Source organism: Macaca fascicularis, chromosome 15 (assembly GCF_037993035.2).
Source record: "Macaca fascicularis isolate 582-1 chromosome 15, T2T-MFA8v1.1".
Taxonomy (NCBI): Eukaryota; Metazoa; Chordata; class Mammalia; order Primates; family Cercopithecidae; genus Macaca; species Macaca fascicularis.
Window position 1 is genome coordinate 105,153,563 of NC_088389.1, and position 26,625 is coordinate 105,180,187.

General features: G+C 35.9%; 1 long non-coding RNA gene across 2 annotated transcripts; it reads right to left on the reverse strand.

Moving 5' to 3' along the window:
* Positions 1–813: 813 nt before the first annotated feature.
* LOC135967473 (uncharacterized) lies at positions 814–26,528 on the reverse strand. 2 transcript variants are annotated; one of them, XR_010581615.2, is made up of 2 exons: positions 26,191–26,528; positions 814–12,608 (listed from the first exon to the last, which is right to left on the reverse strand). It is a non-coding gene; the product is annotated as an uncharacterized lncRNA (long non-coding RNA). The 2 variants fall into 2 exon arrangements; XR_010581614.1 differs by lacking the exon at positions 814–12,608 and adding an exon at positions 12,647–15,139.
* Between the last annotated feature and the right edge of the window lie 97 nt (positions 26,529–26,625).

Sequence of the window (26,625 nt, forward strand, 5' to 3'; positions counted from 1 at the left end):
TATTAATGACCATTTATCTCCATATTATATTCTAAATCAATAGTACTAATTTGTTTAAAATAGCTATAATGCTGCTGGCAACTGAATTTTTTTTTTCAGTGTTTTTCACTATTAATCATTGCCTCCCTTTTTTCCCCATCCAGAAATTAGTAGGACTTTTCTGTTGCTTTTTACATTTCATACCAACCCTCAAACTCAGCTGAAAGCAAGGCAGATACACAATGGACTATTTAATTCAAACTGGGAATGGAGATAGTAGGGGAATTTGGATTGAAGTAAAAACGTGAAATGCTTCAATTGATTGTATGTCTAACAACTACATTAATTAAGATCAGACTATTTCTCTGAATTCATTTCCTCATTGCAAGTGGCAGAGATTCTATCAAACAGAAACTGGTGTAAATCCCATGCAAATGATTTTTATTGAACATGTACTGCTCACATTTTAGGGACTGTATGCTACCTAAATAATGCAGGAGCATGTGACGCCTGCCAAATCCCACACAATGTTGAAACCCCAGTTAGTGTTTTATCTTTAAAGAGAGAGCTCTGCATCCTTTTGGCAGCTGATGAGTTCAGATAGAAAACATGCCAGGAGTGTGGACCAATGCATTATCACACGCACCCCCCGCCGCATAACTGTGCCTCGTCATATGCCATAACATTGGCAAGCAGAGCCCAGAGCTCTTTAAGAACAAGAAGAATCTCATAAATAATGGTTGAATCACACAAGGGATAATTAAATGAGACAACTGAATGCCAATGGACTCCCCAGCAGAAAATGCTCCTCAGTGAGGATCATTCCTGCGCGTCTTTATTTTATTTTTCTTTCTCAGTTTTAGTTCTGACTAGCAGTTCATTACTGCAGATACTTTTCAAATGGGAGTGTTTTAAAAATTGTCAAACTCTGGAAAACACTTTGAGACATTTTCATATTTAGGAACATTTTTTCAACATATATAAACATATCAATATATTCTTATTTTAACATTTTTTTAGCTCTAGCCTCACCATTTAATGGCATATACCTGTTTGGCAAACCAACCACAGACCACACTCCTGAGAAGCAAAAGGGGAAATTTTCATAATGCGCAAAATCTCAGTGAGTTGTGTGTCCTACAATGTGAGTGGAATTCATTCATTCTTTTCATTTAGGATAAATGCACATCAATGTTATAGCTGCCTCCTCATTCTTAAAAAATGAAATTCACAATGAATTTCAATGTTTCTCCACCAACCTCCTCCGAATTCTTTTTCAGAAATGCTTAATGTTTCTGGCTTGACAGCTTTGTGCTCAAGGTTGACAGGATATTTTTAGTATCCCAAGTATTTTAAAGGCTCAGAAAAATCTAGCTCTGGTTTGCTTGTTTATGAAATACATTTAGCAGACAATTACAGTTCATTTAATATGCATTCATTGCTGTCTGAGAAAAAAAATGCCTTCAGCTTTTTTGGCAAAATGAAGAGAAATATGTATTTTCTCACACTGAGGCCACTCAGAACAGGGCATACTCACTAATCACTGAGGACTGGGCACCTCGGACAGTAAAAGGGAAGAGGCATAGAAGGGGGTAAACCTAGTTCAGCTCTACTTCTTAATCAAGAAGGAGAGGACAAAGTCTGGGGTCACCGGCCTAACACGTTTACATTTCGTAACGACAAGATAATCCTGCATAGCAGTGCAAAACTGCACCTCAATTTCAAGCAGGCTTCTGAAAAGTTAAGTGAAATTTTACATTATCACCTCTGCCAGTCATCAAATATTTATTTAGCACCTATCATGTGCCAGGTCTTGTGGTCAGTTTGGGAGCTAAAAAGTATAAATAGAATAAGGTTGCTCACTGCTCTCTTGGTGATTTCTATCCAACAAAAAGGGCAGGACAAAGAAATAATTAATTTAAAGAGCAATCATATCTCTGACACAACACAGTATCACTTATGCATTATTTCAGCCTGAAATGCAGAGTATAAATCTAACCGTAATAAAATAGCATACAAAACCAAAATTGAAAATGTTCTCCTGAAAAGGAAAAAGGGAAGTTTAAAAAAAAAAAAAAAAAAAAAAAAAAAAAAAGTTAATTTCTTGAAAAAGAAAACAGAAGCTGTGGAAATTGTATGAGATTAAATGTCTTTACATTAAAGAGATAAGATCATCAAATGAGCCTACACTGTATCCTGTATTATTAAAAATGCTTTAAAAAGACATTAGTGGATGAATTAACAAAAAAATAGTATATAGATGGTAATTAGACGAAAGTAATGTGCCAATGTGAAGCTTACTAAAGGTGGATAACTCTACTGTGGTTATGAAAGACAATATCTCTATTCTTGGAAAATACACACAGATATATTTAGGGATAAATATGTCATCCTTATTTGCATAGTGTATGCAACCTACACTCAAATGGTTTAAAAAAATAATATCCTATTCTGGCCAGGCGCGGTGGCTCACGCCTGTAATCCCAGCACTTTGGGAGGCCTAAGCAGGCGGATCACGAGGTCAGGAGATCGAGACCATCCCGGCTAACACGGTGAAACCCCGTCTCTACCAAAAATACAAAAAAATTAGCTGGGCGTAGTGGCAGGGGCCTGTAGTCCCAGCTACTCAGGAGGCAGAGGCAAGAGAATGGTGTGAACCCAGGAAGCGGAGCTTGCAGTGAGCTGAGATCGCGCCACTGCACTCCAACCTGAGAGACACAGCGAGATTCCGTCTCAAAAATAATAATAATAATAATAGTAATAATAATATCCTATGTATGTGGCGTGTGTGAGAGAGAGAGAAAGAGGAAGAGAGTGAGAGAGAGAAGAGAGAATGCCAACAATAAGGCTAGTAAGACAAAATATTGACAACAGGTGAATCTGGCCAAAGGATTCTATTTACTATTCTTGAAACTTCTTAGTAAATATGAAATTATAAACTTACAATAAGGGAAGTTTTTGCTGAAAAGGAGTTGCACACTGTGCTATGAGCCACGTAGAAAGTAATTTAACTGAGTCTCTAAGGGAGCTTGCTTTAGAAAGTAGCACTTACAATGATGACTGAAAGATAAAGAGGAGGGTAGGGGTGAAGTGAAGAGTGTGATGTGTTAGGAAATCATTCCAGGCACCAACATTTTTGAAGACTTTGAGATAGTTGAGTGCTCAGACCAGAGAAGTCCTAGACAGCCAGAGCACGGAAGTGTCAGAGAAAATGGGCTGAGAGGAAAATAGAAGGGGAGGCAGGGGCCTGATCATGTGGAGTCTCATACACCAAGTCACAAGATCGGATAAGTCTGGGAATGGCTTGACAACTAGTGTAATGTAATTCAAGGCAAAGGAAAGAAGCAGAACAATTCTTTTGGCATGATTAAAAATAAATTTTAAAAGATCTTTGAAGGGTAAAGGATCTGTCTTGTCAACTAGAATCCAACCTGAGACCCCAAATGGTGAGGGCTTGCACACATTCCCTTGTCCTTTCTCAGGATCCAGAGGACTCAACTTTATTTCCACCTCATCCGTTGATGAAACGTAAAGTAAGAAGAGGCCCCATACCAGAGATGGTAGGAGGGCGTCATTCAAAGAGGACTTGTCAATGAATGGGTCATGGAAGCCAATGGGCTAAGGAAGAGAGAGAGGTAGGAAGAAGTTACAGGAAGGATGTTCTCAGCAAAACTCCACAGGCTATCCTCAGGAATAGAGGTTAAAGTTTAAGGTCTTAGGCCCAGGGATTTGTCTTAGGGAAAGTCAAAGAGAATAATGAAGCCCTCTCTTAAATTACTATTTTTCTATTTGCATTTGACTTTATCACTTGAGGTTCAAGCGAATGGCTAACCAGGACTTCCTTTACTGTTTCTGTGTGTTTCGCCACCAAAGAGGTTAAGACTTCTTTATGTTACCTTTTTCTTCCATGACAATAGGTTTAGTTTGAGATGACAGAATTTTACAAAGATATCTTATCCCAATGCACTGCAACGAGAGCACTGTGTTGTGGCAGAGACTAGGGAATGAAAGGGAAAGAAAGATGTCTGGGAAACAAGTTATAAGGCTGCTAAATTATCCAGACGGCATCGACCCATGGATACCTCAGTTACACCCATGTTGGTGACGACATATCTTTATGACTTATTTATAAGTCTTATCCATTTATATATTTTGGAGAGAAATCTGTTTTCATATTTTGAACTTGCTTAAAATAAGATACACTTATTAACAACCTAACCCCTTGGAATTTAATACCCTGCAACAAATTTATCATGTACACTGTTATATGGGTAATCTAGATCCCAAAAGCATTTGCTAACTAGGGTTTTACCCCCTAATCGTGGTAAAAATGAATAGCCTGAACTATCCAAGAAATTGTGTCATCAACCATAGAGCCTCTAAGAACCTACCTAGAGCATAGGCTGCGTTCCCTTAAGAATCCAGAAGGGCCCTCAAGGTGAAGAGGTTGGCATGGAACTGCTAGGAATTGAGATAACCCTGACACCTTTTAAATTTGCAATGGATTCCACTAGGTGCTGACTCTAGATGAAGCTCATTAAAGTCAAAATATGTGTTAGATTGGCAGTCTTTTAAATATTTAATAGGCTTAAAATGCTTTGTTTATTTATTTGCCTATGATAAAAATCAATTGTTTTTAAAATAGTAAGTTTTGATTCATACAGCCAAAGAAATTATGCTTGAGGTCAAAATAAATGTGTAAGCCACAATGTGTAAGCCATAAATGAATAAAAGTCCCCTATGTTATCAGAAGTTGAATGTAAGAATATTATTAGACTTCCTACAGTTTTTCTCATGAAAACTATAAAATATGAGAATAATTTGAAAAAAATATGATTCTCTAGGACTCATACACTTATTGCTAATTAGCATGGGGAGCAGAAACAAACATATAAATAATCAATTAATCTTTATATTATGTGCTTTATTTTCCCAACAGTTGCTTACCCCGAAAGTACAATCACAGATGCATTAAATGGGAAAAATGCAGATCAAAACCAGTATTTAGAGGTCAATAATTTTTCTCTAAGGAACTTGAAATGAGCTGCAAATTGTTCATTTCATCCTCACAACTTGCCTTTGAGGCAGAGAATACTCATAACTTTGATTGAGAGGACATATGTCACAATAGGATAGAGAAATTGGGAACAGGGTAGCAGAGCAGTCATTGTCTGAACAAAGGTTAAAGCCCAGTTCTGTACCTTTCCCTCTGTCATTTCTATTCATTGAACTTTGATAGCACTCACATGAAGTATCACTCTCTCAACCAAAATCTCTGCCCTTGTCTCACACCACACTCACACAGGAAGGCTCAGACCTCCCTCCTCTGCCTCACCCCCAGTCACCATGCTAACTCATCCCTTCCATTGGAAGCTCTTGAGCTCCTCCATCAGAAGTCTCTTGAGAGCTTGCCGCTATTCTGAGATGTAGCTGTATCCTGGATAACCAAGATCATCTGAAGCTGGCCAGTAACTCTACATGGACATGAAGGGGCTAGACTGGTGGTGCTATGCTCCATGCATCTGTGAGGGTCTGCATTTTGAGAAAAAAAAATCCAGTTTAAACAATAGAATTTACTGGTTTATGTAACTCAGTATTTTGCAGGAAGGTTGACTTCAGTTAGTAGTAGACCAAGAGTTGTTTCTCTGTACCTCTCTGCTTTGTGTTCTATGGCTTGGCCTCCACCCTCAGATTCCACAGGCCACTTTCATGGCTCAAGTATCTCACCATCAGGTCCAGGCTTTACGCCAAATGGTTGCATTCCCTTGCTAGGGCTGCCATAGCAAAGCATCACAGACTAGGAGACTTAAATGCAGTTACTTATTTCTTTACAGTTCTGGAAGCTAGAAGTCCAAGATCAAGGTGTTAGCAGGGTTGATTTCATTCTGAAGCCTCTGTCCTTTGGTTCATAGATGTCCATCTTCTCCTGTGTCTTCCTGTGGGCTTTCAGTGTTGCATACCTGTGTACTAATCTTTTTTTTTTTTTTTTTTTTTTTTTTGCCTTTCTACAATTTAGGATTTTATTTTCCTTTAAGTAGAAAAATTTTTATTTTCTCAAAGAAAAAGAAGTGGCACACAGAGTGGTGTGTCCTGACATTTTTATTTGTTTGCAAGTTTTATTCCGTTTTTTAATTGACATAAAAAGCTGTACATATTTCAGGGGTACATGTGATATTTTGATACAAGTATACAATATGTATTAATCAAATCAAGGCAATTGGCATATCCATCACTTCAAACATTTATCTGTTTTGTGTTGGGAACACTTTGTTTTCTTCTAGCTATTTTGAAATACACAATAAATTATTGTTAACTCTAGTCACTCTACAGTACTATTGAGTACTAAAGCTTATTCTTCCTATTTAACTGTATTTTTGTACCCATTAGTCAACTTCTTTTCATCCCACCTCTCCTCCTCCCTACCCTTTGCAGCCTCTCGTAACCATGTTTCTACTCTCTATCTTCATAATTTCAATTGTTTTGATTTTTAGATCCCACAAATAGCTGAGAACATGTGATGTTTGTCTTTCTGTGCCTGGCTTACTTTACTTAATATAATGACCTCCCAGTAAGTTCTATCCATATTGCTTCCAATGACAGAATTCCATTCTATTTTATGGCCAAGTAGTATTCCATTGTGTATATTTACCACATTTTCTTTATTCATTCATCCACTAATGAACGAAGGCTCATTCCACATCCTGGCTATTAGGAATAGTGCTGCAATAAATACAGGAGGATAGATATATCTTCAGTATACTAATTTCCATTATTTTGGAGGTATACCCATCAGTGGCATTGTTGGATCATATAGTAGTTCATACTGGTATTTTACGGAAATTAGTATTTTAAGGAAACTTCATACTGTTTTCCATAGTGATTGTACTAATTTACATTCCCACCAATAGTGTACAAGAGTTCTGTTTCATCTATATCCTTGCCAGCATGTATTATTTTTTGTCTTTCTGATAATAGCCATTTAAACTGGGCTGAATGATATCTCATTGTGATTTTGATTGGCATTTTTTTATGATTAATGATGTTGAGCTTTTTTTATATGCCTGTTAGCCACTTGTATGTCTTTTTTGAGAAATGACTATCCAGATCTTTTGTTCATTTTTAAATTAGATTATTTGTTGTTGTGAGTTTGCAGGGAATTTCGTTGGTTGGTTGGTTTTTGCATTTGAGCTGTTAGAATTCCTAATATACTCTGGTTATTAATCTCGTGTCAGATGAATAGTTTGCAAATATTTTCTTCTATTCTGTGGGTTGTCTCTTCACTTTGTTGATTGTTTTCTTTGCTGTACAGAAGCTTTTTAGCTTCATGTAATCCCATTTGTCTATTTTTGCTTTTATTGCTTATGCTGTTGATGTCTTACCCAAAAATCATTGTCCAGACCAATGTCTATAGCATTTTATCAATGATTTCTCTTAGGATTTTTTTATTTTTTGTAGTTTCAAGTTTTATATTTAATTGTTCAATCCATTTTGCGTTGAGTTCTGTGTATGGTGAAAGACAGGGTCCTAGTTTCACTCTTCTGCATATGGATATTCAGTTTTCCAAGCACCACTTTTTAATGACACTGTTCTTACCCCAATGTGTGCTGTATTAGTCCATTCTCATGCTGCTATGGAGAAATACCCGAGACCGGGTGATTTATAAAGAAAACAGGTTTAATTAACTCACCATTCCACATGACTGAGGAGGCCTCAAGAAACTTAAAGTCATGGCAGAAGGCACCTCTTCAAAGAGAGGCAGGAGAGAGAATCATTGCCAGCAGAGGAAATGCCAGACGCTAATAAACAATCATATCTGGTGCGATTCACTCATTATCAAGAGAACATCATGGGGAACCACCCCCATAATTCAGTTATCTCCACCTGGTCCCTCTCTGGACACGTGGGGGTTATGGAGATTACAATTCAAGGTGAGATTTGGGTGGGGACACAGAGCCAAACTCTATCATATGCACTTGGTACCTTTGACAAAAAGGAGTCGGCTATAAGTGCATGGATTTATTTATGTATTATCTATTTTATTCCATTGGTCTATGTGTCCATTTATATGCCAGTAGCATGCTGTTTTGGTTACTATAGCTTTGTAGTATAATTTGAGGTCAGGTAGTCTGACGCCTCCAGTTGCATTCTTTTTGCTTAAGATGTTTTTTAGTTATTTGAGGTTTTTCCTTTTTGGTTCCATATGAGTTTTAAGATTGTTTATTCTATTTCTATGAAGAATGTCATTGGTATTTTGATAGGGATTGCACTGAATCTGTAGATTGCTTTAGGTAGTATGGACACTTTAACAATATTGATTCTTCTAATCATTGAGCATAGAATATCTTGCCATTTTTTCATGTCCTTTGCAATTTCCGTCATTGGTGTTTTATAATATTCCTTGTCAAGATCTTTCACTTCTTTGGTCAAATGTATTCCTACTTTTTTGTTGGTTATTGCAAATGGGATTGCTTTCTTGATTTTTTTAAATTAACTATTGTTACCATATAGAAATACTACTAATTTTTGTATGTTGATTCTCTATCCCGCAACTTTCCTGGATTTGTTAATCAGTTTTAAGAGTGTTTTAGTGGAGTAAAGGATGTTGCAAATATAAGATCATTTCTCTGCAAACAAGAATAATTTGAATTCTTCCTTTCTAATTTGACTGTCCTTTATTTTTCTCACCTAATTGCTCTGACTAGGACTTCCAGAACTATGTTGAACAGCAGTGGTGAGGGTGGGCATCCTTATCTTGCTTCATATCTTACTGGAAAGGCTTTCCATTTTTCCCTGTTCATATGATATTAGCTGTGGGTTTGTCATATCTGGTCTTTATCATTTGAGGTATATTTCTTCTATACCCAACTTGTTGAGAGAGACTAACCTCTTTTTATTAAAGCACCAGTCACATTGGATGAGGGCCCATTCTTGTAACCTTAATTATGTCTTTAAACGTCCTCTCTCCAAATACAGTCAAACTCTGAAGTACTAGGTGTTTCGACTTCAACATACGAATTTTGCAGAGGCACAATTCAGCTCGTTACGGTGGTCAACTAGACAATTAAGATGCATAGTGTGAGGTATCTGAGAAAGAATGATGGTTATCCCCAGTAATTCCTGTGAAAGAGAGAGCTTGCTTCACTTTTGCAGGAGTCTCAGAAAATCTATTGTTGCTGATATTATCAGTGTTAGGGCGTCAGGCGCCATTCTTGAAACATTTGTTATGGCCAGAGAGGTGAGATTAGATTGTCATTTTGGCCCATCCTTAAAAGTGGAGGGGAACTCCAAATCACATAGAGGAGAATAGGAAAGTAGTGGTTTTCCAAAACAAATTTGGGATATTACTAGTAAGTGGCAGGAATATTAAACAATTCTAAATAAAACACATGTACTGCATTAACTCAACCTAAAAGGTGGCAAAATCCATCAAGCTATAAAAATAGAAAATCACTGTATTGTATTAACCATAATAATTATTGATTCAGACAAGAAAACCAAAGAGTGTAGAAATGTTGGGGAACAAGACATTCATTGTGTCAATGTGTCACTTTGCAGGTTGCATATTAATTTCAATGGAACAATGGAAAAGTCTGGAAGATACCAATTAACCAAAAACATGTAATTTAGCAATCAGTGAGACACAGAAATCACAAGATCACCTAGATAATATTTCTACAAAAAAAGTTTCAGTTGAATGTAATCATGAGGAAAAAAATCCAAAATGAGGGACATTTTTCAACATGACTACTCAAATGCTTTCAAAAATGCCAGTATCATAAAAATCATAAAAAGGGTGGTGAATTATGCTAGATTAAGGAGACTAATGAAACATGACAAATGAAATGTAATGTATGATTTTGGTTGGATCCCGAATCAAATAAGACAACAACAAAATGTTATAAAAGACACCGTTGAGACAATTGGAGAAATTTGCATATGAACTATACATAAGATAATAGAATTGTCAGTGTTAAATTTACATAGTATAATAATTGTATTTTGTTTATGGATGAGAATGTCCTTGTTGTTAGGCAACACATGCTGAAATATATCAGCGAGTATTTGAATGCTAAAAATCACATGTGTCCTAGTATTGGCTTACTTGTAGGAAGTGAAATAGATCTCATCAAAAATAATAAAGGCTTTGATGTTTATTTTCTTGAAATTTTCAGTCTTTTATGATGTCAAATAACTATTGATATTCCTTTGGTTCCTCGAACTTTTCTTCGTCTTTAAAATGAGAAGAATATAAAGTATGAAGAGTGTCACTGTTAAAAACTGCACTGCTTTTACAATACAGAGAAAGGAAAATTGGAAGAACCTGTTTGTAACCTTATCAAAAAAAACTCAGGCCGGGCGCGGTGGCTCAAGCCTGTAATCCCAGCACTTTGGGAGGCCGAGACGGGTGGATCACGAGGTCAGGAGATCGAGACCATCCTGGCTAACACACTGAAACCCCGTCTCTACTAAAAAATACAAAAAACTAGCCGGGCGAGGTGGCGGGCGCCTGTAGTCCCAGCTACTTAGGAGGCTGAGGCAGGAGAATGGCGTAAACCCGGGAGGCGGAGCTTGCAGTGAGCCGAGATCGCGCCACTGCACTCCAGCCTGGGCGACAGAGCGAGACTCCGTCTCAAAAAAAAAAAAAAAAAAAAACTCATTATTTCTTTATGCAAAAGGCAACTGTGGCAGTGAGGAAAATTGGGGCATACCATGAATATTTACCTAGAATATTGTTTAAATGCTAAAGATCCAGCATTATTTTTCCCTGTCTGTCTCCTTTTTTAAATTTTTTCCCTCCCCACTAAAAAATGAAAACTATCTGGTTTCTTATGTCAATTTTTTTCTTTAAGCAATGATTATTGAGTGTCTTCTTTGTGATTTTATAAAAGAACAAAAAAACTCTTCCTGTAGGTAATTTGGGAAGATTATTAATGGAAGGTGCGACAGACACCTTTAACTGAATAGTTTCCTCCTTTACAATGAAAATCTATACATTTATGATAATTTATAAGTACAAAGACTTGACATGTGTCTTGAAGGTGAAGAGGTTTTGGTTTTGAGCAATTTAATTAAAATAGAGACTCAAAACTATAGCTAAACTCCAGAATACACAGTGCCCACCCATGCTCACTTCTGGTTTTGTATTATGTGCCAGATAGGTAGCCTAAGTCACTAATGATGCTTACTTCTCATAGAATATTAGGAAATAACAAATGCATTGGTGACAAGTCTGTATTTACATGACAGCTTCATATTCCAGGAAGTTATGTAATTGACTTAGCTCTAAATGTTTCCAAGAGTTTCTAGTTCTTTTGCAGTAGCTCAACCAATTTGTATTCACTATTCCTTTCATGAATCTACATTTGCTTTTTTTCTGCCTAATATATAAAGAATTGACAGAAACTTATCCAGGCAATCACCATACACCCATCACTATTTATAAAGTCATATATTTGTTAATTCATTCAATGCTTAATGACAGTTGTTGTTTTGGTAATCTATAAAATATCACAAACCATATCACAACTTTGTGGCTTAAAACAAACACGACATTTCAGAGTTAATCTGGAAAATTCCTTTAAGGTTAACTGTAAAAGGTTGCATTTGTTTTAAGCCACAAAGCACTGAATCTGCCAGTGCTTTGATCTTGGACTTCCCAGCCTCCAGAACTGTGAGAATTAAATGCTTGTTGTTTATAATCCACTGATTTTATGACATTTCATTATAGCAGCCTGAATGAATAGACTAAGACAGATACCCAAGTTAAGAAGATAATCTTTGTCCTTAAGGAGGTCCCAGCCTGCCAGAGAATAGAAAGGTGTAAACAAATATTGCAATTACAAACTAAAATAAAAAAGGTCCTATATTAGAGCTCCATAAAAGGTATATTGGGAGTACAAAGGAAAAAGTGGCTTGTTTATCCCAGCTCCCCCTTCCTAGCCTAATTCCAGGGCTGGGAATGGGCCTCATGAGGGACGTGACTTCAGGGGACTTCGCAGACAGTAGCAGATGGAAAGAGTAAAGAGCATTCCAGAAAAAGGAGGTGTGTGTGCACTTTGCTAATATTTCTATTATTGTGCTAGTTATTCTGGAAAGAACTTGTGTTGTTTATTCCTGAAAGACCCTAACCCATCTCAGTTATAAGAGTGAGCAGATGGAAACCCTCTGAGCATTTATTTATAATCTGCCATAATACCTGTAAAGAGCATTGAAAAAATATGCAATAATATTACCGAAATGTGTATTAAATAAATGTATAGTTATAAAAAAAACACAACTTTTCATGATCTCTCACAATTCTGCAATATGAGCCCAGCTAAGCTAAGTAGTTCCTCTGTTCTATGTGGTATCAGCTGAGGATGTAGTCACTGTTCTCAACGGGGCTGAAAAGTCCAAGATGACCTATTCACAAGGCTGGCAGACAGGGCTAGTTATGGACTGAAATATCAGGTAGGGCTCTTGACTGAAGTGACTCCACTTAGTCTCCCACCTCCACTTAGTCTCTCCACACGGCTTGGGTTCACAGCATGATGGCTGCCTACAGTTTTTTAAGTCTTGATTTGGATGTTGCACAACGTCATTCTGTCACATTCTGTTAGTCAAAGCAAGTCACAAGGCTAGCCCAGATTCTAGGGAAATACAGAAACAAAAAGCATAGTATTTACTATTATTGTAATAGTATTTATTTACAATAGAATATGCAACAACAATAGCATACAGAGGAGAGAAGAGAGATACATGCAGTTAAAGCATCATATGGTGCCTTCATTATTGCTAGCTCAAGAAGGCTGAAGAATCAAAGGCCTAAGCATCCATGTCATGAAGTTCCTAAAACCAGTAAATTATACCCAAAGTAAATAGAAAAAAAATAAAGAAAAGATAATAAAGAAATAAAAAACAAACTTAAAGTATATGATCAACAAAATAGAAGTTGGTTCATTGAAAAAATACAAAGTTAATAAATTTCTGAAGAGAATTATAGAAAAGATAGCATAAATAAACAAGAGTCAAAGTGGAAAATAGGGCAAGGCCATAGCTCTTAAAACCTTTACAAATATAATATTATAATATATTTCTGTCGATATATTTTAAAATTGAGATGTAGGGACAAATCTCTAGGAAAACATGACATACCATAATTGACCCCCAAGAAACAGAAAATCTGAATTGTCCTATCTATTGTAGGGTTTGAATATATTTTTTTAACATCTCCCACACTCACACAAATGCACGAGGCCTTTAGGTCCAGAGAGCTTATAAAACATATAAAGTATATAATAAAATAATGGCATCAATTGGTAAAAAGACCATTAGAGAATTTAAAAGTCCTTAATAGCTCCAATTTCATTTTACAAGACCATGATAACCTTGGCACAAAATCTGATAAGAACTCTATAATTAATTAGTTGGGCGTGGTGGCAGGCACCTGTAGTCCCAGGTACTTGGGAAGCTGAGGCAGGAGAATGGCATGAACCTGGGAGACAGAGCTTGTAGTGAGCCCAGATCACACCACTGCACTCCAGCCTGGGAGACAGAGTGAGACTCCGTTTAAAAAAAAAAAAAAAAAAAGAACTCTATAATTTTTTTTAAAAAAAAGGTTAACCTCATTTATTAATATAGATTCAAAAATACCACACAAAAGTATTAACACACTGAATTTACATATATATCTTACATGACTCAATGTGTTAATGTGTGCATGTTAACACTAAAGATGTGTGTGTTGTTTATGTGTGTTTATATCATATTGCAAAAAAAAAGTCTAATTCATGCCACCAATACAAGAATATAAGGTCAGTTTAACATCAAAAATCATCAGTGCATTTTACCATATTAGCAAAATAAAGCAAAAAACCGTATTTTCACCACATTAACAGAATAAACAGAAAATTATGCTTGAGTATTTTATAAATTTTAATATCAGTTCATGGGGGAAAAACCCTTAGAAAACTAGAGAAGGAAGGAAATTTACTTAATCTGATAAAAGATATCTGTTTTTCTAAAAGAAAGTACAGCAAACACTAATGGTGAAATGGCGAGAGCTTCCTTTCTGAGACTGAGTATAACACAAAGATGCCCACTATCAGCACTTTTATTTAACATTGTGCTGAAGTTTTCAAGCAGTGAAATTAGACTAAATGAATAAACGGTAAAGCGACTGGGAATGAAGATTTGCAATATTTGCAAATAATATGATGGTTTAAGTGGAATATCTAAAGGAATCCACAGAAAACCTGTTAGAATCAATGCATGAGTGTAGCAAGGCTCCAGGATAAAAGGCCATTATCAAAAATCAGTTGTATTCCAATATAACAACCAAAGAATTTGAAATAATATGTTGTAATTAAACCAGTTGCAGTAGCATCAAAAATATTAAATATCAGGCAATAAATCTAACAAATGTGGATACTTCTCACAAACCATAAAGTACCATTAAGAAAATCTAAAGACAAATTGAACAGAGCAATACATCATGTTCATGATTAGAAAATAATATTATAAATATATCAATTCTCACCAAATTGGACTATGAATTCAATTCAATCACAATCAAAATCTCAGCAGGGTTTGTGCATGTGTGTGGAAATTGACAAATGAATCCTAAGATATCTTTGTAAATATAAGAAGCTAAAACCAGGTAAGTCAAAATTGAAAAAGAAGAAAAAAGAGTAAGTATTTTTGTACCAGACTTTGACTTATTTTTGAAGATACAGCGATAGAAACCATGTGGAATTTGTGCAAGGTTAGCTAAATTAATAATGCAATAGAAAATATAGTCCAGAAACAGATCCATACATCCATGAACTCTTGAATTATGATAAAAGTGGTAGCAGAGAGTGATAGAAAAATACAGTCTTTTCTCTTTTTTGGTGTGTGGGGGGAGATGGAATCTTGTTTTGTCATGCAGGCTGGAGTGCAGTGGCGCAGTGTTGGCTCCCTGCAACCACTGCCTCCTGGGTTCAAGCGATTCTCTTGCCTCAGCCTCCTGAGTAGCTGGGATTACAGACGCGCCGCCACCATGCTCAGCTAATTTTTGTATTTTTAGTAGAGACGGGATTTCACCACGTTGGCCAAGCTGGTCTTGAACTCCTGACCTCTTGATCCACCCGCCTCAGCCTCCCAAAGCGCTGGGATTACAGGCGTGAACCACTGCGCCTGGCTGAAAAGTACAGCCTTTTCAGTAAGTGGTGCTGAGTCAGTGAGATATATATATAGGGAAAAAAGAAACTTGACCCCAACTTCTGACTATATGCAAAAATCAATTTCAAGTGAATAGTAGAATTAAAAGTAAAAGATAAACAATAAAGCATCTAGAAGATAATAGCTTCATGATCTTGAGATGAGCAAAGATTCTTTTAAAATGACACAATAATCCCTATATTTAAAGAAAAACATTATAAATTGAACCCTATTAAGACAATGAACTTCTGGTTATCAAAAGTAACAAAACAGTAAATAGGCAATAAGAGAAGATATTTGCAGCACACATACCCAGGAAGACATTTGTGTCCACAATATGTGAAGAACTATAAATCATCCAGTAATAGACAAAGAGCCAAAAGGAAGGAAAAAAAGACATGAAGAAGCACTTTACAAAAAAAGAAAAAAGAAAAAAAAAAAACTCTTATTATATAAAAATGGCCTGTAAACATTTGTAAGGGTGCTTAACTGCATTAGTTATAGGGAAATGCAAATTAAAGCCACAAAAAGATGAAGTTCATAGCCACCAAAGAACTAAAGTTAAGAAGACTGACAATGCCACGTGCTATTGAGGAGCAGTGCTGGGAATTATCATAAAAGGATGATAGTGATTAAATTGATACAGTCACTCAGAAAAATTGTTTGGCAATATATGTAAAGGTTAAACTTAACATACCATGAGTAACAATGACACTCCTAAATATATGCCAACGTTAAACAAAACAAGCAGGAGGCCATTAGCCTGATGCTGTCTCTTTAATTTGAGTTCCTACATTTAAAAAACACAACCTAACCTAGTAGCATTTCCCCCCCCCCCCCGTAAGAAATAGCCAGGTTTCAGCCAATCACAAACAGCTGAGCCTCAGCCAATCACAGACAGCCAACGAATCAGACTGTGCCTAAATAAGACAAATGCCTCATCACAGCGTGCCTAAGAAGCAAATGCTTAGCTAGTTCATCAGGTGATTTTTCTACTTTGCTTCCCTGCTCAGCCTATAAAAGCTTACTGCTCATGCTGCTGGGCAGAACTCTGATCCTCTTTCGGTTCTGAGTGCCATTCAATCACGAATCATTCTTTGCCCAAATAAACTCTATTAAATTTAATTTGTCTAAAGTTTTTCTTTTAACAGTTTGGCATTATAGCACGAAGTGACTGAGCAAAGCACCCACTGAAACCACTGGGCGTACTGCTCTCTGGCCTAAACTGGAAGGCAAAGATGAGTTTCCTCTTCGATCAAACGTCTGCAAATTTGCATTTTGAGCTCCGGACTTTATTTGAGCAATTCTTTTACCAACAGAATTTGCAATCGGATTGAATCTAACAAATAACTAGGTTCCTCCTCCTTGAATGTAGGTTTCTCCAAATCTGAAGAGGCTGGTGCTTCAGAAGTCTGGGACTCTTCTTTCTGGGCCACTGACTACTTTTATGTACTTTTATGTACAATAATGATGATTTCAGAAACCATGTATTTTAGGGAAAATGGTTAGCCTTACTATGGAAAACTTAGAATTATAGTGGCCACAATGGCCACAAGCTTTAACTTGAGAGGCGTTTTAAAAAAGAAAGGACGCAAGACACCTCAAATACAGTGTAATGTATTTTTTACTGTCATACAGGAGCTTCTAAAAGACTAAACGAATCAAGAAACTGCCTCTCTATAAGAATCCTAATAAAAATCAAATGAAAAATCTTAAAACTCTTTTTCAAATATATTAGTAAAAAACTTTAGCTATATAGATGGGAACCCTGTTCTATCAACCAGAAAAACAAAAATGGATTCAGAGATTTTTTTGATGAATTAGTGAGTTTTGTGTTATTGTACCTAACACATGGCTAAAATTTTTGAATGAAAGCCTGTATGTTTATATTTATGTATGTATGTACATATGCATGTGCGAGTGGTATTTTTCTGTTTCTGCATAGTGTTGATAATTTATTTAAAAAAAAAAAAAAAAAAAAAAAAAAAAAAAAGCTCTGTTTGACCAGGCGCGGTGGCTCACACCTGTAATCCCAGCACTTTGGAAGGCTGAGGCAGGTGGATCACTTAAGGTCAGGAGTTCGAGAGCAGCCTGGCCAACATGGTGAAACCCTGTCTCTACTAAAAATGCAAAAATTAGCCCAGCATGGTGGTGCACGCCTGTAATCCCAACTACTCAGGAAGCTGAGGCAGAAGAATCTCTTGATCCCGTGAGGTGAAGGTTGCAGTGAGCCAAGATCGTGCCACTGTACTCCAGCCTGGGCTACCGAGTGAGACCCCATCTCAAAAAAAAAAAAAAAAAAAAAGCTCTGTTTAACTGGCTTAAAGGAAAATAAGCCCTTATATAAATTAAGTATTCCTTAAACTCTTAGAAAGATAGAAACCAAACCAAAATGTTTTTCCAGTTCACATGATCTTAGATAAGTCTTTTAATTATTAATCTAGTAAATAATATTCAGTTAATAAGTTTGAATTAAACAGATGTGTCTTCAGAGTTCAGTATTAAGTACAATGCAGACAACTTTTTCTACTGAGGGTTACTGGTAAAATGCATGTATATTATTTCTATATTACAAACTTGTCAGCAAGAAAAATAACTTAAAATGATGGCTACCTGTTTAATGCTTCATTTTTATGAGCAATCCAAACACAATTGTTAGAAACAAATGAGCTGAATGCATATAAGATAAAATTCTCATGTGAAAAATGTTCTTTCTATACCAGAAGATTTTAACATTCTTATCCAGAATGCAATGTTGAGGCTGAGAGAAATTGGTACAAACAATTTAGTTATTAGGCCTAGCAAAAAAAATAAGACAATAGAGAAAAAATGTTGCCTTCCTTACGGCTTCTTATTACAGAGACACTAAAGATAGCTGGGTCTATTAGTAAGCATGTCCTGTGGCACATTGAAAAGTATACTATGATAAAGAAGATGCTTCTAGAATTATGAAATGGTGGTGTTAAATTATACAATCTTGGTATATGCCAGGCAGTTTACAATTGCTTGCTTCTTAGCTTTCACTGCAAATTAAGGTTATTAAGGGTTAATAATTGACATAAGTAACTAAAATTCCTAGAAATAATATGGGAAACAACATTTTATGCAAGTTCACAAGGAAGGCAAAATGTGTTTTTGGTAAGGAAAACTGTAAGTCATGAGGATGTGCTTTGTTTTGTGAAGGAAAAAAGTAATTTTTGTTAAAATAGAATGGCTGTTGCACAATAAAAAAAGAGAAAAATATAGGACAAAAATTGAATGTATATAAGAAAATTATAGAAAGTTGATATGACAAATCTTGGGAAAGGAACTTTATGTGTGATCAAGCTGGCTCAGATTTGAAGGAAATTGTTTATATGTTTTTGAAATTGAGCATTACTATCAAAGCAAACCAATATAAAACTAAAATTTGGTCCTCTCTGTTAAAACAAAAAGGTTTTCCTGGACTTCGGCTCTGCTTTCAATATAAATTGTATAAGATTTTCCTTTACCTTTCAAGTAGTTGGCTTAGGGAACAAAAATTCTGGTTATGTATTGTTTTTTAAGATTATATATTTATGAAGATAATTTCCTGTGGTTCATGTTGTCCTTATTAAGTCTTTGATTACTTAATAAGATCTAAGGTTTTTCCTACAACTATGTGGCTTTCTGTATTTGCTTTTGAAGTCTTTTAATTATTACTCTAATTAAATGAGTAAGTATTGATTCATAGTGACCTGTAATCCTATTTTAATCAAATGTTTTAAACTTTTTGACATTTTTGACAATTTCCATTTTTGATAAATTATAAATTAAAATATTTTGTCCTTGTACTAACTTTGGAAGCTTTCGTAAGGGTTCCTGGAATCTCTCAAATAAATTTATTTTCTGGCCAGACGCGGTGGCTCAAGCCTGTAATCCCAGCACTTTGGGAGGCCGAGACAGGCGGATCACGAGGTCAGGAGATCGAGACCATCCTGGCTAACACGGTGAAACCCCGTCTCTACTAAAAAATTCAAAAAGCTAGCTGGGTGAGGTGACGGGCACCTGTAGTCCCAGCTACTCGGGAGGCTGAGGCAGGAGAATGGCATAAACCCGGGAAGTGGAGCTTGCAGTGAGCTGAGATCCGGCCACTGCACTCCAGCCTGGGCAACAGGGCAAGACTCCATCTCAAAACAAAACAAAACAAAATTTATTTTCTGTTCTTATAAAAGCAGGGATTTTTAACCAATTAGGCTTATTTGATAATATGTTAAATTTCATGGGCAGCATCGTCAAATAAGTGATTCTGAACCTCCTTTAAGTCATATTGGATGTGTCATTAATGCATGTTTCAGAAATTGTATGAAACACCTAGAGATCTGATAGTCCTCATATAATGCTACCAGTCATAATTCTAGTTATCTGAAAGTATTATATGTCACAGAAATAACAAAATTTCCTTGTCAGTTGCATTATAATGAGCTCTAGTCAGATCTTTAACTATGGCTGTTTTAACTCTTGTCATCCACAAATAGTTAATTGTTTTACTCTGATACTTTCCTGAAAGCTATTGCTAGTATCTATAAACCCAAAGTGTTTTATCTTTGATAAAATTCATTGAAAGGACCTTGATAACGGTACAGATTTCTGATAACTTTCAGATCATACCGTTAGACTGTTCCCCAAACTCTGGGAATTCTTAACTGATTCACAAAACTGCTAACCTAACGTCAAGCAGAATAAGAAATAATTGAATACCAAGAAAATGCCTTGATAGATTTTCATTCTGTCAGAGCATGCAATTTGAATGAACTTCATAAGATTAATCCAAGTCAAAGCATCTATGATGATCTATTTGATAAACAGTGCTATGCACCTGATTGTTAAAAAACAAAGTTGTTATGTGAAACGATGTAAATTTCATGTTAACAAAAGACCCAGAGAGGGCCCAGATAGCCACTTTATGGTTCCTGAGTCCTTAAAGACTTCATTATAAAAAAGTCTGTGCTCTGCATAGAGTAGATAAAATCATACAAATTATGAGAAAAATCAGTATATTGACTGTTCTAAAATTTTTTAAATGATGTATAAATAATACGTAGTTTGCCAAGCCCATAATCCTGGTAAAACAGTAAAACCTCAAGTGTTACATTTCCACCAGCTGCTAAATTATTTGATACTTACAGATGACTTTCATTCCATTTTCAACCCTCAATGGAATATCAAAATGCTCTTGAAATAGCCTGTATATTCTCTGATTGGATAGAAGTTTTCCTCTGCAAGAAGGTCTATGCTATTACAATAACGAAGATTATTGGAAAATGTGTTTCTTTGTGTACTGTATTCCTAAAAATTACTGAAAGTAGATTTTAAGCATTCTCACCACACACACAAAAAATGGTAAGTACAGTAGTCCCCACTTATTCATGAAATACATTCCAAGACCCCTAGTGGATGTCCAGAATTAGAAATAATATCAAAACCTAAATACACTATGTTTTTTCTATACACATATATCTATGGTAAAGTTTGATTTAAAAATTAGGCACAGCAAGAGGTTAACAACAATAACTAACAATAAAATAGAACAATTATGACAATATACTGTAATAAAAGTTATATAAATATGGTAGCTTTTTCTCTATCTCAAAATATCTTACTGTATTGTACTCATCCTTCATCTTATGATTATATGAGATGATAATATGCCTGTGTGATGAGATGAAGTGAGGCGAATGACCTAGGCATTGTAACACAAATGGAAATCTTCAGAAATACACAATTCATAAGTTTTAAATTGCATGCCATATGAGTAGCATGATGAAATCCTGTACCACTTCCCTTCATCCTGCCCAGTTGCCATTAGTCACTTAGTAGCTGTATTGGCTACCAGATCAACAGTCACAGTAACCAAGTGTTTGTGTTAAAGTAGCCCTTGTTTTACTTAACAAGAGCCCAAAGTGCAAAATTAGTTATGAAATGTCTTTGGGCCATGGTTGACCACGGATAACTGAAACCACAGAAAGGGAAGCTGTAGGTAATAAGGGATTACCATATGTGAGGCAATTCATACATTAATTAGCTCTATTAAGTCATTCCATGATCTATACATTTTTCAAAACATGTCATACACAGCATCTGTACAACTTTCATTTGTCAGTTAGAAATAAATTGATTAATTAATTAGGGGGAAAAGTAAATGTGTTTATGGCAACTGCGGGCATTCTGGAGAAATCTTCAGCAATAGAAGTACTAATTTCACTGAAAAAGTTATAAAACAGTTAAACAAGTTATTACAAACATTACCATTATCCCTATCATATTCAGTCTTCTCGGAAAGTTGAAAGGACAAGTGGTATTTAAAAATTGAAATTGACAAAGTTAACTGAATCAACTAGATTGTTTTACTAAAGACATTATCATTGACCTTGATGGAAATCATATCCATTCCTACTGGAAAACACAAATTAACCCCGTATGAAATAGTTACTGGGAGACCTCTGTCCCTAATATTAAAACCTTCTGTACCTCCTGCTCTTATAAACTCTCACATGATTCACTGTTGCGAGTCTTTAATGCATTATGCGTATATTTTCATCAGGTAAAAGGAGCCTTCTGTGACCCACAAACGATAACCAGACATTTCACAAACTAAGACTTACAGACTGCATCTCTGGGGAGTGACACCAGAGAATTATTGCCCTTTAACTCTGTTGGAAGTGATCATACTGTATTCTCTCCACCCACACATCAGCAAAACTTCAAAGCCTCAAGCCTTGGGTCCATATCTCTCAACTCGAGAGGGCCCCTCCAGACTCAGGAGTGTACACCTGTTGGAGACCTCAACTGATCAGAGAGCTTCCTCCCAGAAGCAAGTGACATCCCAGATGTGGACAGCTTTCCCAAGATCACAGATCAAGACTTCTTTCCTCTGTCACCGTGAAATGTTTACCCTTTTCCTTCTTTTTCCTGCGCCACTATTCTGTTTATACATGGAAAGATAATGCTGTGGTTATAATTTCACAATTGATAGCTTCCACAGGAAATTTAAGTGAATGATGAATATGTCATATTAAACCTAAATCCCTACATGGTCTTAGAGATTCTCTAGCTTATCCTATAACAGATTTCATTCATATTCCAAGTGCAACTGCTGTTCAAATTGCACATCTGATTCTTTCCATAGTGTTAGGCTTTTAGATTCATATATTCACAGTGTTTGTTTAAATCTGACAGCAGGCAAAAACTGTAGTGAGGGTTTTGCAGTTTTATGCCAGAAACCACATAAGAAAATTAAAGGGAAAGATAATTCAACAATTTGTAAACAAATTCCTAACCCTAATTTTCATTATCCTCCTGATAGTCATCACAGCAGTCTCCCTGGTACACTGTACCAAGAGTCTTAAATGCTTGTATGCAGCCATCCACTATGCATCAAATGGTCTCAATCTGGTTAGAATAACAAAAACACAAAGAAAACATAAAGCATCAATCAATTGACCTGACACCCTGACTTGTGAATTCCATACTAAGACTAAACAAGTCCATGAGGATGGTAACAGAGAGTGGTGTCAATGTTGAAGGTTTTGAGAGGCTGCCCAAAAGGGGGAAATTATCAAAGCAAAATTAGCAGGAGTTCATTAGCCTGAGGCTATCTTCATACTTTGAGTTTCTATAACAAACCACAATAAAACATAGTATGTAAACAAACTGAAGCCTAACTTGGTAGGAACAAACAGCCAGGTTTCAGCCAATCACAGACAGACAACTGAACAGCTTCTGCCAATCACAGTCAGTCATTTGATTGAACTATAATCAAATAAGGCAAATGCCTAGCTGTAGCCAATCAGATGATTTCTCTCCTTTGTTTCTATGCTTGGCCTAAAAAAGCTCACTGCTCATGCTGCTGGGCAAAGCTCTCTCTACTTGTTCTGATTACTGCCTGGTTCATGAATTGTTCTTTACACAAATATACTCTGTTAAAAGTATCTAAAGTATTTATTTTAATACCTATATGAATGCATACATATATATATATATATCCACCAACAGACATATGCAATAATTTTATAGCCATATAATTTATAAAAGTCCAAATAGGAAATAACCCTAATGTCTATCAACATTTGACAATGTAGAATTGTCAAATAAATTGTGTAATATTCATTTAGTGGAATAACAAAGAGCATATAAAATGAACCACCACATATAAAATGAATCACCACAACAGTCAGTGTTGTGGTGAACAGTTAAACAATAAGGCTACTGTGAAGATTAATGAGATTATTGCTATGAATGGCCTGTTGCTTCAACTCTTCAAAGTTCTTCCATTTACCAATTGCACTTAACTACACAGGTATATCTTGGTAACATTTATTTTACTTCTTTAGTGGAAGGATCCTTTCTGATGCTCAGTCTGTAATGTTACTTTGCATCTACCTGATGCCCTTCTGAGCTGCTGGCCTTAAGCAAAGGTGGTGTCAAGAAGGAGCAAAGGACAGCATGAGCACTGACTATGGGGAAGTTCTGAGTGAGGTTCTGCTGAGCTATTAATGTTTGTGGTTCAAGAGTAAAAGGAAGATAAATTTTACTGTGATCTATAGATTTATCAGCAAGAGAAAAGTTCTCCCTACTGAGCAGCCAAAGGACATAAGATACGGAGTGTGGGTGACAGAGCTGCAGCCCACACTGCAACACAGTTCAGAACCCTGAGTGGGGAACATACTGTGCACACATGACAAACTTTCCTATCCTATGGTCTTGGAAAGGAAAGCACAGATAAGCTCTTGAGAAATGGACAGACAGCTGGGAAATCATGAAAGAACTTTCACACTTAAAAAGTTTGTATAGAATATAAACAGCCTCTTAAATATGATCTAGACTATGAGTGACAACTTTAAATGTTCTTTGATCCACATCTATGGAAGTAAGTTCTGTGTACAATTAACCTCAAATACTAGTCAACCTGTAAAAAACAAACAACAACAACAACAACAAAATCAAGAGTTCAGTAGTGGAGGCTTTTACACTTTGGAGTCAGAGTTATACATGCTGTAATCTCAGGATTTTGTCAGTTGCTAGCTGTAATGTGTCTAAATTAATTAATCTTTCTGAGGTCAAGTTTTATCATGTCTAAAGGTGGTATAATAATATCTACCAAACAGAAGTATTATAAAAATAAATAATATATGTAAAGTGCATATCACACTGGTTAATGAAAAATAACTACTGAATAATGGCAGCCATTATCCAAAAGACAAATACATTCTCTTTGTGTGTATATATATGTGTGTGTGTATATATAGTGTGTGTGTGTATATATATGTGTGTGTATATATGTGTGTATATATATGTGTGTGTGTATATACATATACACACACACACACATTCATGCTCTCAAGTAACTCAAAGTCTCAAGAGGGAAGTTAGTACTAAATCATATGAGAAATATATGCAGAGATTTAGATTTGTCATCAAACCAAATCTAGGGACTGACAAAGAAAAAATTGTTCTCCTGAAGAGAATGGACATTTATGGTTCCATATATGCTATATGCTACATGGCAGTGCATGCTATATACTATTATAATGTTTTCTAACTGGGTTACGCCAATCCACAATGCCCCTGGCAATGTGTAAGTATTACAAATTTCACAAAAACCATGCTTACATAAGGTGCTGTTTTGTTGTTGTGTGGACTAATTTTTAGACTTTTAGGAGATGTTAATTTTTAGAACTTCATGAAATGTTTAACTATTTTTCATGATTTTTAGGAGACAGTTAACTAACAAGCATTATAGAGCTGTTCAACTGAGCAAATTGGGTTTCACCGCTAGCATAGGTTGATGAGGCCTGTCAAACAAAGAGTGTGAGAAAGCATGAAAAAGACTTGTTGTGCTCTAAAATGTTACATCCTTAATCCGGAAGCTCATGCAGTTCTGAAGCTCTTTCACAAAGCATTTGCAATTATCCATCAAATGTGCTTCCCAAGAGCATTTTGAAAACTCAAAATTGGGGGTTATTTTCACACATCCCAGTGTTTTCAGGCTTTCACTGGTTTTTAAATTAATGGAAAAAGTATGACAAAACAAACGGAATTTTTTTTCTTACAAGAACCTGTTTGAATGCCCATTGTGCTTTTTGACAGTAAACACCAGGTAGGAAATTCAAGGGTTTTTTGAAGTCAGTGCATATAATTTCCTATTTACTCTTAAAGAGTAATTTGTTAAGAAGTTTCTTTATTTGCGGTGATGTCTCATCATCTCAAAAGCAAAATAATCATTAATAGTGACAGTTATATGACAAAAAGGATTAGGTCTTATGAGAGAAGAAAGCCAAATTTAAGTAGCTTGTAATAAATTATTGTGCGAAGTAATGCTGAATATGTATTGAAATATGTGTATGTTTGTGCACATATGTGTATGTATATGTTTATGAGTGTGGGTACATATCTATTATATATATGTATGCTATTTTTACTGACTACTGTCATTGCTGACTACAACACCTGTGATTATGGTTGTGATATCACAGACATATATAATCATACTGTGATAGTATTTGTCATTCCTTCTATTATGTGGAAGGGTGGTAACAAGGACCCACTATGCAGCTAATAACATCGAAGAATCTTGAGAAACCCGCTACAACTCTGAATTGCTCTCTCATATTCTGTTTAAAAAAAAAAGGAAAAAGAAGGAATCGTACATGAAGTATATCATCATGCCTTCTACAATTTGTGTGAAACAGCTCGACACGGTTGTCACCTGAATTAGGTGTGGCCTTCTCTACCACTTTGGAAATAAAACTATTTATTATACCGTTACTTCTATTCTATGGTAACTTGCCTATCATTCTTGAGAGTGCAGCACTGAGAATAAGTCTCGTTTTTAAAATAACCCACATGACTTGTACTTTAAGGATGTTGTTAAGGATGCTGTTTGCTACATTAAACAGATCTTCCTGATGAAGATAGGTTAGAAAAATGTTGCATTAGTTCATTTTTCAAGCTGCTCTGAAGAAATAACCATGACTGGGTAATTTATAAAGGAAAGAGATTTAATCGACTCACAGTTTTGCAGGACTGGGGAGGCCTCAGGAAACTTAGAATCATGGCAGAAGAGGAAGCAAACACATCCTTCTTCACATGGCAACAGGAAGGAGAAGTGCCAAGCAAAGCGAGAAAAAAAAAAAACCCTATAAAACCATCAGATCTCGTGAGAACTCACTCATTATCATGAGAACAGCAGCATGGGTGTAGCCACCTCCATGATTCAGTTACCTCCCACTGGGTTCCTCCCGCAATATGTGGGGATTATGGGAACTATAATTCAAGATAAGATTTAGGTGAGGATACAACCAAACTATATCAAACATCTTTCAAGCCCTATGTCAGGAATAATTGAGCTTCTCATCAGTAACTTACCTATTTTCATCTCATGAACATTGGGCCTACTGTAAATGAATTGTATTTCTCCTTTTGCCTTGGCTTACCATCAACTTTGTG